This window comes from Mesocricetus auratus, unplaced genomic scaffold, assembly GCF_017639785.1.
Source record: "Mesocricetus auratus isolate SY011 unplaced genomic scaffold, BCM_Maur_2.0 Super-Scaffold_100004, whole genome shotgun sequence".
Classification (NCBI taxonomy): domain Eukaryota; kingdom Metazoa; phylum Chordata; class Mammalia; order Rodentia; family Cricetidae; genus Mesocricetus; species Mesocricetus auratus.
In genome coordinates, this window is record NW_024429189.1 from 30588992 (window position 1) to 30603474 (window position 14483).

A 14483-nucleotide genomic window follows, 5' to 3' on the forward strand; every position below is an offset into this window, starting at 1 on the left:
GAAGAGGAGAGCGCGCCACCCCTTGGCGGCCTTCGCCCGCTTCCCGCCCGCCGGTGGCCACTCGCAGCGCCATCTTGCTCGCCTCCAGCCCCTTTGCCCCGCCGCAGGCCTGGCCGTCGTCGAGAGCTGCTGCTGGGCCCCAGAGCTGCCGCCGTCGCCGCCGCCGTGAGGCCTAAGGCGCCTGGGGCCCAGATGCCTTCCCGAGGCAGCCAGTGCAGCGGGACCCAGGGTCTACCCGGCTGGCTCAGCCCAGCCCAGGCCTCAGGCCTCAGTGAGGCCTGGTGCGAGCCTGGGCCTCCATGTGCAGGACCGTGGGAGAGAGGGCGGAGCGCAGGCCTGGGGTCCCCCTGCTGGACCAGGCCTCCCGAGTCTTACCCTCAGGCTTTCCTGCCAAGCCTGCTCTCAGTCAGCGCTCGGTAGCCTTCAGGATGGCTCACAGCATTTTATTTATCGTTAAGCGTCAGCGGGAACTTTCTGACCCATTTATTTCACAAGTCATATTTGTTCCTGATTCTTTAAAACGGAAATCGTGGGAGCTGTTAGCAATTGGGAGCTTAGGGCCTATGGAGAACTTTATATCCTTCTATCCTGGAGTTATATTATCTTATAAATCCACCTAGTTCTTTTGTGACTCACCTTTCTGGGGGTGATACTTTTTATTTGCTGTTTAGGATACAGGCTAGGAAACAAAGCTTTATTGAATGGAGGCCATATATATTCTTAGAGAGTTTAAAACTAAGCGACAGTCGAACAATGTATGTTCATAAACGGTTTTGTGCACTCAGCTAGGTCTCAAGAGCAGCACGTGTCGCAGGTGTTTTGGACAAGGGATTGAAAAAAAAAGTAGAACCTGTGATCCCATTTTAAAACAACCTTGTCTAGATTCCCTTGAAAGAAACAGCAATAACGGATAAGCTTAGGTACAAAGCACACTCACCTCAATTTTTGAAATATTTAATTTAGTATGGCAGCAACTATGTAGCTAATTTTAATATTCGAATGGGTCATATTGTAGCCTAATATGAAATAAGCATTTTTAAAGGTGGTTGAACCTTCTAAGCACTTCAAATCTTTGTGAATTACCGAAGTCATTGAAGTTAGATTTTCTTTTCCCAGGTAAAGAGGATGTGAGTTTTTCTGAGAAGACAGACAAAACAGGCAAGAGTTTAGCCAACGCTTTTAAGAGTTGCATGTCTTTTTTGTTTTCCCTCCTTGGCTTGTGTATTAGGTTGTCACACTTAGAAATATATTCACTTGGAAGAAACCCCCACTGCTTTTACAATGAAGTAAACTTGATGGTGTGCAAGTCACTGGTCTCATCTGAGCTGATTACATCTGCCTTGCGTGTATTTTACACCCACAGTATGGTTTGCAGTGGTGTTCAAGGCATGGCGTGAAAAATTTGATTTGAATAGTTCCATTAATCCAATGGGGGGGGCGCGACATAGCTTAATAGACCTTCTCTTGATAGCTCCCCGTCTTACTATGCTAACTCCGAAATAAATATATAACCTAGTATTAGGAACATGGCATTTAAAAGACCCTTGCTGGTAATATTTAATTTAATAAATATACTAACTGTGACATTATTAGTACAATGAAGCTGTACCACAAGCTGATTCTTCCCAGTTGCTTGACCTATTTACTTGCCACTAGAATCCTTATAAACACATCCTGCAATTTCTACTTCAGTTTTGTTTTAAAGTTGTTTTGTATTTCAAGTCTTTGAAAATATTTGCACGGTAGAGCATCCTTGTGTATACAGGGGAGCAGTTGTCCTTGGTATCACGGTACGCCTTTTCTGTGAGGAGGCTGATGGTAAGAAGCATGGGAAGGCATCTCTAAAGACTTGCTTCCGACTGTTTTAGCCAGCATAGTTAATGTTGCTAGGGCAAAGAAGTACAGGGTTAAGTTTCGAGGTACCAGTTGGATCTGTATTTTTGATGGTTGGATACTAACTTTCAGGAAATGGTAAATTAATTAAACTTTCTGCTTGGAAAACAAAATAAATCCTATATCAGATTTGTTATTCAGATTTACTGTTTATTTTTACTAGGTTAGTTTTGGTTTAGGTTTAGTATACCTCTGCTAGAAAAAAAGGGTACTATATGGGTGGAAGAGCTGTTTCAGTGCACTGTTACCATTCAGGTGTCTAAGAAAAGAAAAAAGCCAGCTGTGTTGTTCTAAAACTGCAGCGCCTTCCTAATACACATCTGAACTTTCAGGGCGCATTTGTCGTTTATTTTGCCATTCCAACCACGAAAGAAAGGCATTTTCAATCTTAGAAAAATTCAGAAGCAATTTTTTGGTTCTCGGTTAATTCAGTTTCATCTTAAAAGTTCAAATTTAGCAAAGCACATGTTCCCTTGTTCATGCCAAGTGTGATAAAAACTAGTCGAAAAATAAAACCATCGCAAACAAGTAGAACACTGCACCCCACTGCACACTGCAGAGGCCACATCATTTGTGGGCACATGCAAATCTGCCTTTTTGAAAGTTTTTAGAAAGCCCCATTATCTCAGATAGATATGAGTTGTGCTTTTTAAATAGCTTCTTTCACTGTGATTAGTATACACATGAACATTCAGACATTTGCAATCTTCTATCAACAAAAAGTTATTCTTTCTATGGTTCCAGAAAACCTTGCTATGCACAGGAGATAATATTTTCTTGATCGTATCTACATTTTGAATTAATAAAGTCACCTATCCCTCTTTGTAATGTAGTCAGTTATAGGCTACTTTGTGGAATTCCAAATTTAATCTGTTTATAATATGTATCTACCATACACATGTAGAAATACATGCATATCTGTATGTATACATATGATAGCTTAATTGTGAGCTTCAATGAATAAAGTACACAGAGGCCTTATGTAGATTAAGTTTAGGCCATCTGTAATTAGCACAATGTTTTTTTTGAGAATGTTCAGTTATCATATATATTTCTGTTATTTCAAATGTCTTGCTCGATTGGGACTTTATGGAAGACAATGCGATATTTCTAATTAAAGTGTTTCCAAAGTGGCTAGTATTTTTTTTTACAACTTCTTGTGGTTTTGAATAAAAATTATAAGTTTGGATATGGTTTTACCAAGTGATAGCAGTGCTTACTATTCAGAACCTTTCTTTTGAGAAAACAGAAGCTATGAGAATTTATCCTTTCATGGTTTACCTAACATGGAATGTGATGTATTTTATTCAAATGAAATCTTTTTTGCTTTTCTTAAAATGACTACATTGTTAATAGTTGTTATAGCTCATTCACCTTTGGCACTCATTCTCTTAATTTGTGCTCACATTCTGCTTTGTTCCTGTGGAGAAAGTCAAAGAAACATACTGACTTCTTCCTCAACAAATGTGTCCCTCCCTCCTCCATCTCTGCTCTCTCTCTGACACTCCTGCTGCCCTTGCTGCAGCTCTTGCCAGCAACTCTTTTTGGAACCTACTCTTTTTTTTTTTCTTTTGCTACCACCCTCAACCAGAATCTTTATAAACGCTATCCTGACTCATCACTTTTGCTTATTTAAGTTTAAAACTTTTACACTTTGCCTCAAAGCAATTTTAAAGTGTGGGGGGTAAGTATTAGATGCATTATGTCCTTTTATTTAACCCCTCCTATTCTTAAATGTGTACTTTTTCCTCTATATGCTTGTATAGTCATTTCACCAGTATATTCACTTTTCTATGATCAGCATATTCACTTTCCTTGTATTTGTGAAGGGACTATTATTTTTTTCTATTACTGGCTTTGAACTCTTTTTATATAAAACCTCCTTAGCTGTGTGAGCCACTGCGTTTACCCCTGATCTCTTTTGTACTTAAGATCCATCTGTCAGTGCTTTCTTTGATCTTTTTCAATTCAGCTTCCTCATTTGTATGGACACCACTGCAGCCTCTCTTACGTGTTCACCAGTGCACTCCTAATTAAAGGCAATGGCCTCGCTACCCTATAGTCTTATTCTCTTAGCTATTTTAAGTCATAATTAGCCCTTTTGTGACTTGATATCGTAGATTTTGTAACTCCTTTACTTTCTCTTGCTAGCTTTTCTGGCTTTGTTTGCTCTGATTGCTTGTCCATTCATCCATCCATTCATTAAGAAAAGTTTCTAGAAAGTTTGCTTCTCAGTGTGTATGACCTCATATACGTCTCTTGTAAGAAAATGTGCCTGTCTCGTCCTGAGTGACTTGGAAGCACAGCTGGGAAAGATTGTCTGGTAGTGCTCTTCTTGTGGTTTTACTTAAACAGTCTTTGCTATTTATTTTACAGCTCTGTGCAGAACAGCTGGATCAGTCAGTGGTAATGGACCTCAGGAGGTTTCTAGGAAAGGACAGTTTGAAATCTTGTGCAGAATTCTTTCACCCCCATTCTGGATGATCCTGTGTTCCTTGGTTTCCAGGTGGTGAAACATAATGGCTACCTTCATTTTTATACTGTTGTTCTTCATGCACTTCTTCAACTCATTGTCTTCACCTACTTGATGACTTTTCTTTTGGTTTGATATTTTAATTTATAGTCTACATTTTTCCTATTTAGTCTCCTTTGAAACTTCTGATATAAAGGTCACACTCTATTCTTAACTCAAGCTTAACATGATGAGGATTAGAATGATTTTTTTAAAAGTTAATTTTTCTTTGTGCTAATTTAACCCCTCTAAGGCAGCAATATGCAGTATATGTATCACCCAAAAGGAAGAGATTCCATGTCTATACAATTATACATATTATATATATCTCTTAAAATAAGCACATCATTATTAGTCCTTTTTCTATATAGTCATAAAAACGTGTATGTGTGAATACTAATATGATAACAAAAATGTCAACGTGAGTGAGGATTTTTGTTACTACATGCATTTTTTTTTGCCTTAGGAACTACTATGCCCTCTATTAGAGCCTACAGTACACTTTATAGTCAACAGTCTCTTATTTTGAAAATAACTACTTCCCCAAATTATGATTAGACCTCTTTAAATTTATTGTTGCTTAATTTGCAAGAAAGTGTTGAAAATTTACCACGTTAAATAAATATTTATATAATATAAATGAACATTTATAGTTGACGCCATGGAAATTTAGAATATAAGTTACTTATATTAAATTAGTTTCAAAAATAGAGTTCAAGGAAATTTGTCTCTTTGTGGGTTGTAGAAACAGTGAATGCAAAGAAAGACATTTTATTGTTATTGTTTGTTCTTTTGAGATAGTATCTCACTGTGTAGCTTTGGATGGCCTGGAGTTCATGCTGTAGATCAGGCTGATCTTGAATGCACAGAGATCTGCCTGCCTTTACTTCCCAAGTTCTTGCCTGGCTACAGAAAAGACATCTGATGTCATCCTCTACACAGTAAACACCACATTATCAAGGACAGGCCTCCGGTGTGGAACAAGTACAGAATTCTAAGGGTGGTAATTCCATTTAGGCAATGCCTGCTGTAGAACAGATTTTAATGCAGTTACAGAGGGAGTACCTCTAAATATGTCAGGTAGAAAATTTCTTCTCAGTACAGGGCAGATGCAATCTGCTTACTTTCTCAGATGGCTTCATAGTTCACGGTATGTTCCCAAGCCATTTACTTTTAATGGCCACATCCATTTGAGACCATCCCCCAGAAAACAGAGTCAATAGCTTACATATTTTAGGAGCTTATTCAATATGTTATTATAAAAATATCATAGAAACTTGCAGTTTTTACTTGTTCAGATTTAGAATGCCCTAAAGTATGAGGGATATTTGATATTATTTTTCCCTAGGAAAAAGTTTGTATTATATGTTTGTGTTTTGTATATTATTTATGTATGGGAGAACTATAATTAAAGGATGAAATAAACCTGTCCATTTGTTTAGAAATAGAATGTAGATTACGAAGCTTTACCAGCCTTAGGACTTACAATGTCTAAATGCAAAGGCTAAAAGAAAGGGCTTTGGGGGGAGAGAGAGAATGTGTAACTGTTGTTTCCAAGTTCATGCTATGCAGCCCAAGATGGCCTTGAGCTCCCATTCATTTGCTTCTGGTTGCCAAGTACTAAGGTTACATGAGTGCATCACTGTATCTCGCATGATTTTTGTCATGCTCAACTAAGCTTCTGCAGTGGTTGCAAATCTGCAGCTTCTAGGATTTAAAAATAAGAGAATGAACAGGAAGAAAAATTAAAGTTATTGATCCTTATTTCTTAGATTCTTATTTCTACTACTGCTTTTCTCAACTGCAGTATGTCATCTGTGCTGGAATTAAGTATTTATTAATGCTCAAGAAACTAGGCAGTCATGTGACCATGGCTTATTATAGCTCGCTCCTAAATTTAGAAGTGTTCCCAGATTGAAAAATGGTAAAAGGATTAGAGAACAAATGCACAGTTTTTAGTTTATTACTTATTCTTGGGTTTAATTTTTAAAGCTAGATTTCATCATTCAAATCATATTATACCGATCCTTTAAAAATAACGTATGTTAAAAAAACCAAAACCCCAAAAATGTATGTTAGAATATTTTGAGACCCTTAGACTTTGTCTAAATTGTACTTTTGTTTGTTCACTTAGTATTATTCCTAGAAATTACATACAGTCAAGTTTTTATTACTGGGGCATTTCCCATTTTTGAATTATCTGTATACATTGCTTCTCACTTGTTTCCATCTGCCAATCTTTTGATTAATTTAGTTTCTTAGTTTCACTTGTTAATAAAAAAGGGAAATTATGGTAAAAATGAAATCTGTTTATTAGTGAATGCAATTTGGCAAGAGAGAAGATACAAATATTTCTAAAATAAAATCTTTGGACTAATGGGTTTTATTTATGCTTGCTCTTTTTGCAGTTTAAACTATAATTAAATGAAAAGGTTTTAGTTTGTTTTTGACAAACCAAAAGCAACACTATGAAAGTTTCCCTAATGAGTATGTCTCACCAAGGTGTACTGTTTAATATGCAAATACCTGAACCAGACCTCAGGATTTCTCTGCTATTATGCAAAGGCTTTCCTGGCTAGACTTCAAACTAAATGTCCCGCCAACCTGCTTTCTCCCTTATGGGTTACTCATTTAGGGAGGAGTAATGATGAGCAGTATTACAGTCATTGTTTTTTCCTTGCCCGCAGGTGATGGTGGTGGTGTGGTGCCCTACTGAGGTTTCTTAGAGCTGAGATGACCTCTCTTCATCTCCTTGTACTGCTGGTGTCTTTTCACAACTTAGAGAAATGAAAAGTAGCTTCTCTTTACAGAGTGATAAAAAAACTGGAGATTCCCCATTCAGTACAAACTGAAACAGCAAGAACTTCTCCTGTAGGTTGGATTACTATTTAATTTAGTGAGCCTTTGCTGACTGATATCACTGAGGCATGGATGGATAAGACACTGTGGAGACCTTAGGATGGATTGAAGGCTTTGTTCTCTGTGGTTTCTGGAAACATTTTTCTACGTGAAGGAAAACGGTGAAGTGATGAGTTCTAGAAGAACACAGGAGAAAACCCCTGGGAACATAGGTCCTGTATGACTATGTCCAGGTGAGGAAATCATGATGGCTTTGGATAGAAAAATGTCATAAGTGATGTGTGGAAGATGGAGAAGACAAAGTCTAATGAAGAAACCAGTAGTGAGAGGCTAGAGAGATGGCTCAGCAGTTAAAAGTACTGACTGCTCTTTGTGAGGACCTGGATACATTTCCCAACACCCACTTTGTGACTCACAACCACTCGTGACTCATGTTCCAGGGGATCAGATGCTCCCTCTGGCCTCCCAGGGCACAGTGCATACCCCTACGTATAAACATATAGTTAAGAATAAAAATAAATGTTGATACTTGGAAAACAGAATGTATCAGGGGACAATAAAAAGGGAAGTGTCGGGAACTTCCATACTCTCACTTAGGATTAACCAAGTCCTGGGTTCTATTCCAATACCGAAAAATGGAACTCTGACCAATAGAAATAACTGTGATAGCGAGGCGTTGGTGGCACACACCTTTAGTCCCAGCTCTTGGGAGGCAGAGGCAGGCAAATCTCTGTGAGTTTGAGGCCAGCCTGGTCTACAAAGCGAGTTCCAGGCCAGTCTCCAAAGCAATACAGAGAAACCCTGTCTCAAAAAAACCAAAAAAAAAAACTGTGATAAACTTAGATGGCTTTTAGTATATACTCTAAGAAACTGTGTGTGATTATACAACTTATATTTTCTACTTACTATATTTAGGCTCTATTTCCAACCAGTAATACTGTTTCATTCTTTTCGGTCGCTTTATCATTAATGCTGTATGGACAAATCATACCTACCATAACTAGCTCTTTATGTACTTGTAGTTATCGTTTGAGTTTTGCTACTGAGAAACAATACTTTGTATATTTATCCACATTTTTCTTGTATTAGATATCAATAGGGTAAGTTTCTAAAAGTGTAATTTCTGGTATATAAGCTATACAAATTTTTAGTTACTCTGTAAGTATGTGAAGATTTGCTTCTACATTTTCCTATCAGCTCCAGTTATGCCAGTCTTAACATAATTAAAATTTTTATAGTATTGATAAATTTAGAAATTGGCATCTATAATTGGGAGGTGTCTACTAACTAGAGAACATGTAACTGGGGATTGTAATCTTGCGATGGGCTAGCATAAGGAAAAACATGGAGGAATACTGTGAGACGCCTTTCTAGACTGTTCATTTTTCTGAAGAATTTGGGGGGATTGGGGCCGGAGAGATGACTCAGCAGTTAAGAGCACTTACATATACTTTATTGCTTCATATAGACTGGGGAAGCATAATAGTAAATTCAGCCTCTGCTTCTCAAGTGCCGGGGTTAAAGACATGTGCCGCCATGCCCAGTTCATCATTTGTATACATATGTTCCAATATGCAAAATGCTGTCATATATAAACCATACTAATATAATAAATGCTCAGTTTATTAATAAAATTACATTGCTCCTATATGCTACCTTCAAATTTTTAGTTTGTTTTAAACTGAAAATAATACGCATTCTTCTCAAATTCTTCTTTTCCTTAATGTGCCTGGTACACACGGAAGCTGGAAGGGGTCATCAGATTCCCTGGAACTGGAATAGCACACAGTTGTGAGCTGCCACATGGCTACTGGGCACTGAACCTGGGTCCTCTACAAGAAAGAGCAACAAGTGCTCTTAACTGCTGAGTCATCTCTCTGGCCCCAATCCCCCCAAATTCTTCAGACCAGGCTGGTCTAGAACTCATAGAAATCCGCCTGCCTCTGCCTCCCGAGAGCTGGGATTAAAGGCATGTGCCATCACCGCCTGGCAATATTCTTATTTTTGTTGATACTTACTACTTAAAATTATTGTAGTAGTCGTCAACACTAGGGCTCTTTATAACTTTAAATGTTCTGGGTAATCAATATAAGTATGTATGCCATTAAACTAACAGCTTTCTTCTTTCTTCTTTTGAGTCAGGGTCTTTCCATGTAGCCTTGGCTGGCCTGGAACTCAGAGATTATGTCTGCCTCTGCAGTCTCAGTTCTAGGATTAAAGGTTGGCCACCATGCTGTGCTCTAAATAGTTTTATAATTCGCAGTCTTCATTTGATTTTATTTTCAGTGTTCTTTTGCATTTAACTAATTAGGCAAAAGATTATTTTTTATTTTTAGGGATTTTCATGACTTAATATTAATTCTGGTTAGCAGCATGTGAATTCTCTGACCATTTAAATAATATTATTCTTAAAGAAAATATTTATGAGATGCTAATAAACTATTAAGTGAACAAGTAATACAATGTGACAATTTTTACACCCTTCCTGTGGTGTGTAAAATTTTAATACAAACTTGGTGTATACATGATAACAATTTACATGTTTATTTTACCATCTGGTAAATGTGTAAATGATATTTTGAGAAGCACATTTCATATTCACTTTGACAACTTATTCTTGACAATATGCGCCTTATCTTACATATCGACTGGAAAGATCTTGGAAATTTTTTGAAAAGAAGAATCCTGGAAAAAGGATTCATGTGCTAGTCTGTTTGTTTAAAAAACATTGGGAGAATTAAGATTTAGTTTTTAGTACCAAGCTGAGGAATTGTTTGCTGACTTTTACCATACATCTCCATATAGAGAGTAGAATAATCAGAATATTTCCAAATATTGTATCATGGACATCAAACAAAATTTTGTACCAATGCCACATAGGTAGCAATAATAAAATAAATTTGTGTGTTGTTGTATAATAGTATGACATCTTTTCCAGAGTGTTTAGCCTGCTATCACTTGTGTCTAAATATAGGAAGATCATGTTTTTCCAGTGTGTTGCAATGAACCTCAAGTGGATAGCTTTTATCAAATACTTTAACAGCTTTTATGACTCTGTGACCTTCTGCCTTTTTACTTTCATTCTTTTTGCTTACTGGTCTCACTGGACTAAATCTCAGGGATTTACACAAAGCAAGCAGACAGATAATTTCCTATTTTGTTTTGTCATAATGCATTCTTTCTTAGCTGGTAATAATAAAAGAGAACTTTGTGAAACTATAAGGACTATCTCAATATAACAATTACATACTAATTACCAACTGCCTATCTGTATTGAAGGGGTTTGATAAGAAAATTGTTAATGTTGGCTTTAACAAATTAATTATTCACCTCAAATCTTTACAATGAAAGCAAAATGCAGCTCAAAACTATATTTTATATAGTAAATTTAGAGATCAGAATATAAGAGTATCAAGAATATTTTTTGTATCAAGAATATTTTTCAGTGAATTATTCATCTGTTATTTTCAAATTCCAAAAAGCTATTCAAACTCCTCAATTCAGTTTTTTATCATTTTTCTCCTCATTAATTTGTGCCTCAGTGTTATGATCATGTGACATAACTCTGAGATATTTTACCTGTGCACATCTTTCTCTACAACTATGATTTGAGGTACATTATTACTGATACTTTACAAAGCTGACTGCCTACTCTTCTCTAATAACCATGAGTGATGAGCCCAGCTGCTTTTTCTATTTGAGGCACAAAAGTTCAAACTGAGCAAACGTTCCTTCAGTTAACAACTGGGGAGTGCAAGCAGGAATTCCCTGATAGCATACCCTTTTCACTACACTTCTGTCTCTAAATTTTAGTATGGAGGGAGAACTGTGTGTGCATGTATCTAGAAATGGTCTTGACATATAGATCAGGCTGGCCTTGAATCATGAGCCTTCTGTCTCAGTCTTTTAAATAGTGGGGTTATAGGCTTGCATCACTGTGCCCACCTGGGATCTGCTCTGATTGAAGTGTTTTAAAGTTCAGCAAGGAGCCATTTTGTCTTGGAAGGATAAGGCTGCCAGAATACAGGCATATTCTGGGGTAGAGCGGGAAGAAGTGGAGATGACCTTTTCGAATTTGTATAGCACTTTGAATTTTCTAAATCTGACTCCCTTTGAACTGTTATTGTTATACATTCAAATCTTACCATAAGCCAATTTCCTAAAGAGACAGTAAGTAGTAGTAGATGGGCCAGGGTTTGAATTCAGGAAGTCTACTTTTAAAATGATGACTGTCAGTAGTGGTTATATGAAGATAAATGACACAGAGGCTGGAGAGAGGGCTCAGTGGTTAAAAAATCCTTGCTGCTCCTCCAGAAGCCTAAGGCTTTATTCCCAGCGCGCACATGGTGGGTTACCGTCATTTGTAGCTCCTGATTCATAGTACCCAACACCCTCTTCTAGCCTCCAGGCATGCGTGTGGTGCACAGAAATACATGCAGGCAAAGCACTACCACATTTTCCCTTCATTTTAATCTCTTTGGATTATAATTACAAAAATCAGGATGAAGGAAAAATGGAGTCAAATTGTAACTAAGAACTCAAGGGAAAAATAAATTTCTAGTAGGTTTTCAGTGTATAGGTTTAATTCATTTACTGATGTTAAGTGTAGGCAAAAAAAATACATTCTTTGCTTTTAACTCTAATAAAGAAACAAGAGTTTCCCTGGGTGTGGTTGTGCATGCCTTTAATACCAGTCCTGGGGAGCAGAGCCAGGACAATCTCTGTGATTTTGAGGTTAGTCTGGTCTACATAAAGAATTTCAGACCTGGCAGGTACATAATGAGATCCCATCTAAAAAATTCTGTTTCAGGTGTGTAATATTCATTATTTTTCCAGATGGGATAATAGGGAAGTATTTTGTTTGTAGGTCTGCCAGCATTCCTCCTGATTAGGCTCTGTATCATTTTCAGTGGTGGAACTGTTTCAGAGCTAAAAGCCATTTATGCTGTGTGTTTTTGTTTTATAATAATGAACTGAGATGGTTTCACCTTTGTTCAGGATTATCAGTATCTCAATATTTTTGTCATGGGGCTTTTTTTATAACAGAAAAAACTATATCTGGTAAAATAGTTATTTACATGAGAAAAAGTCATTTTTACCAATAGCACAGCACATTTTTAAAGAAAGGACAGTATCTGTAGAATTCGTCAGTGTTCTAAACTTATGTTGTGGTCTAGTCCTTCATTTATATGACTCTGGTTGAAAACCACCTATTAGACTACTAAAATGAACATATCTTATTGTTTTCTGGTGTCTTATTTATATACAAAATAATGAAAATGTTTTTAGAGAACACTTGGTAGACCTAATTATTGGGTATGTAAGCTTAGAGGTCGTGTGTGTGTGTGTGTGTGTGTGTGTGTGTGTGTGTGTGTGTGTGTGTGTGCACAAGGCAGTGAGGGCAGGAGGTAGGCGGGTTTTATTTAAAATTGAGCCTCTACTTTGGTGCTTTATCATCAGACATAAAATTTGCTCTTCATTTTCTTAAGGAGCAGAAAAATAAATAGGACCTGTAAAAAAAAGAATAGTAGAATTATTTACTTGTGGAGTTTATTTGTATAGTTTCAATCCAATACATATAAATGTAAATTGTAAAACACTTGTTTTGGGATTAGGATATAATTCAGTAGTAGAACTCTCTCCTGGTGTGCATTGTTTCAACTAGTGTGTCCAGACCCCAGCAGAAATTTAAGAGCCACAGCATAACAAAGTTGTGTGTTTTTCTGAATGGGCCTTTTATTTTGTTGTCTCAGTTTGCAAATAAGGAGACTATAAAAGGGAGCCAAGGCTTTTCTGTGTTAATAATTATTTTATTATATTTTAAAAAATAAAATTCAAAATTCAAATTTCAAAAAATTTGAAAAATAAACAAATTATTATTTTATTTTATGTGTATGGGTGTTTAGCCTGCCTGTATGTCTGTGCACTAAGTGTGTTTCTGGTGCTTACTGTGACTGGAAGAGGGCATCAGATCCCCTGTAACTGTTATTACAGCCCATTATGAGCTACCATTTGGGTGCTGGGAATTGAACCCTGGTCTTCTGGAAGAGCAGCCTGTGATCTTAATCACTAAACCATCTCTCTAACCCTTAAAAATTATTTTAGAGAATTTATTTTATACCTTATTGTAGAAAAATTCACTGAGCCTATATGTGAGATAAAATCTTCAAGGCTCATTTCTCTGTTGGTGGTGGTAAAAATGATTTTTTTTTCCCTAGAAGTACTGCTCCCTCTCCTAGCATCAGCATCTGTTTGGGAAAGCTGTGGTTTGCATTTCATTGGGGGCCCCTGGAGGCCCAGTGGTAACTCTTTTGCTGCCCTGGCCTTTTCCAAACTATGTCTTCATTCTCTAGATGGTGTCTTGTCTCTGTATCTTTCTGAGTAACCAAAAGTCAAGCCACCAACTAAACAATAACTATCATCACCATCAAAACAGACACCCAAACTAAAGTAGTAATATTTGGAGAAGAAGGTAAGGCATTCACGATTTTTTTGGAGGTACCCCCAGATAATTCTAACCGTTAGCCAGTGCTGAGGTTGGAAAAAGAGATTTTGTACTTGGAGCCATGTGGTACCTCTGAACTCATATTGCACAGATAGTTTATTCATAGGGCTAGTATTGCTAGTAACCCATCAAGAAGAGGCCACCAAATTGTGTCTCCCAAAAGACTGTAGGGTTTGTTTCACTCTTGTTTATAATAACCTAGTAGCTGTCGGTAAGGAAACAGTGTATCGAATTTACATGTCTCCGCTCCCAAGAACCTGTATTGCTAGGTTGCTCAACATTTGAAATTTAAAGTGCCCTTACTTAGTCTATTTTTGCTTAGTGTTCGCAAAAATGTTGGTATATCCTGCAATAGGAATTGATGCTGATTTTAATAACTCTTGTCCATTATTGAAGTAGCAGCATAGAAAATAAAAACCACCTTTTCTCCTTTTAGTTAAATCAATAATTAATAGCCAGAGCTTGATAAAATCTAGTCACAAGCTCTGGCATGTAGATTAGGTGTTATCTGAAACTTGCACTGACTAATCGATTCTTTTAAAGATCTTACACTGAATTGCACCATAGTGGATCAAATACTTTTAATTAACTCAAATAAAAGCAGTATCCAGCACCTACCTCTGGCTTCAGAAATTGTTTTGCTGTTTGGTTGAACTGAAATTGGGCAGATGATTTAATAGAAGTTGTTCAAACTGGTTTTTAAGAAATTAGGAT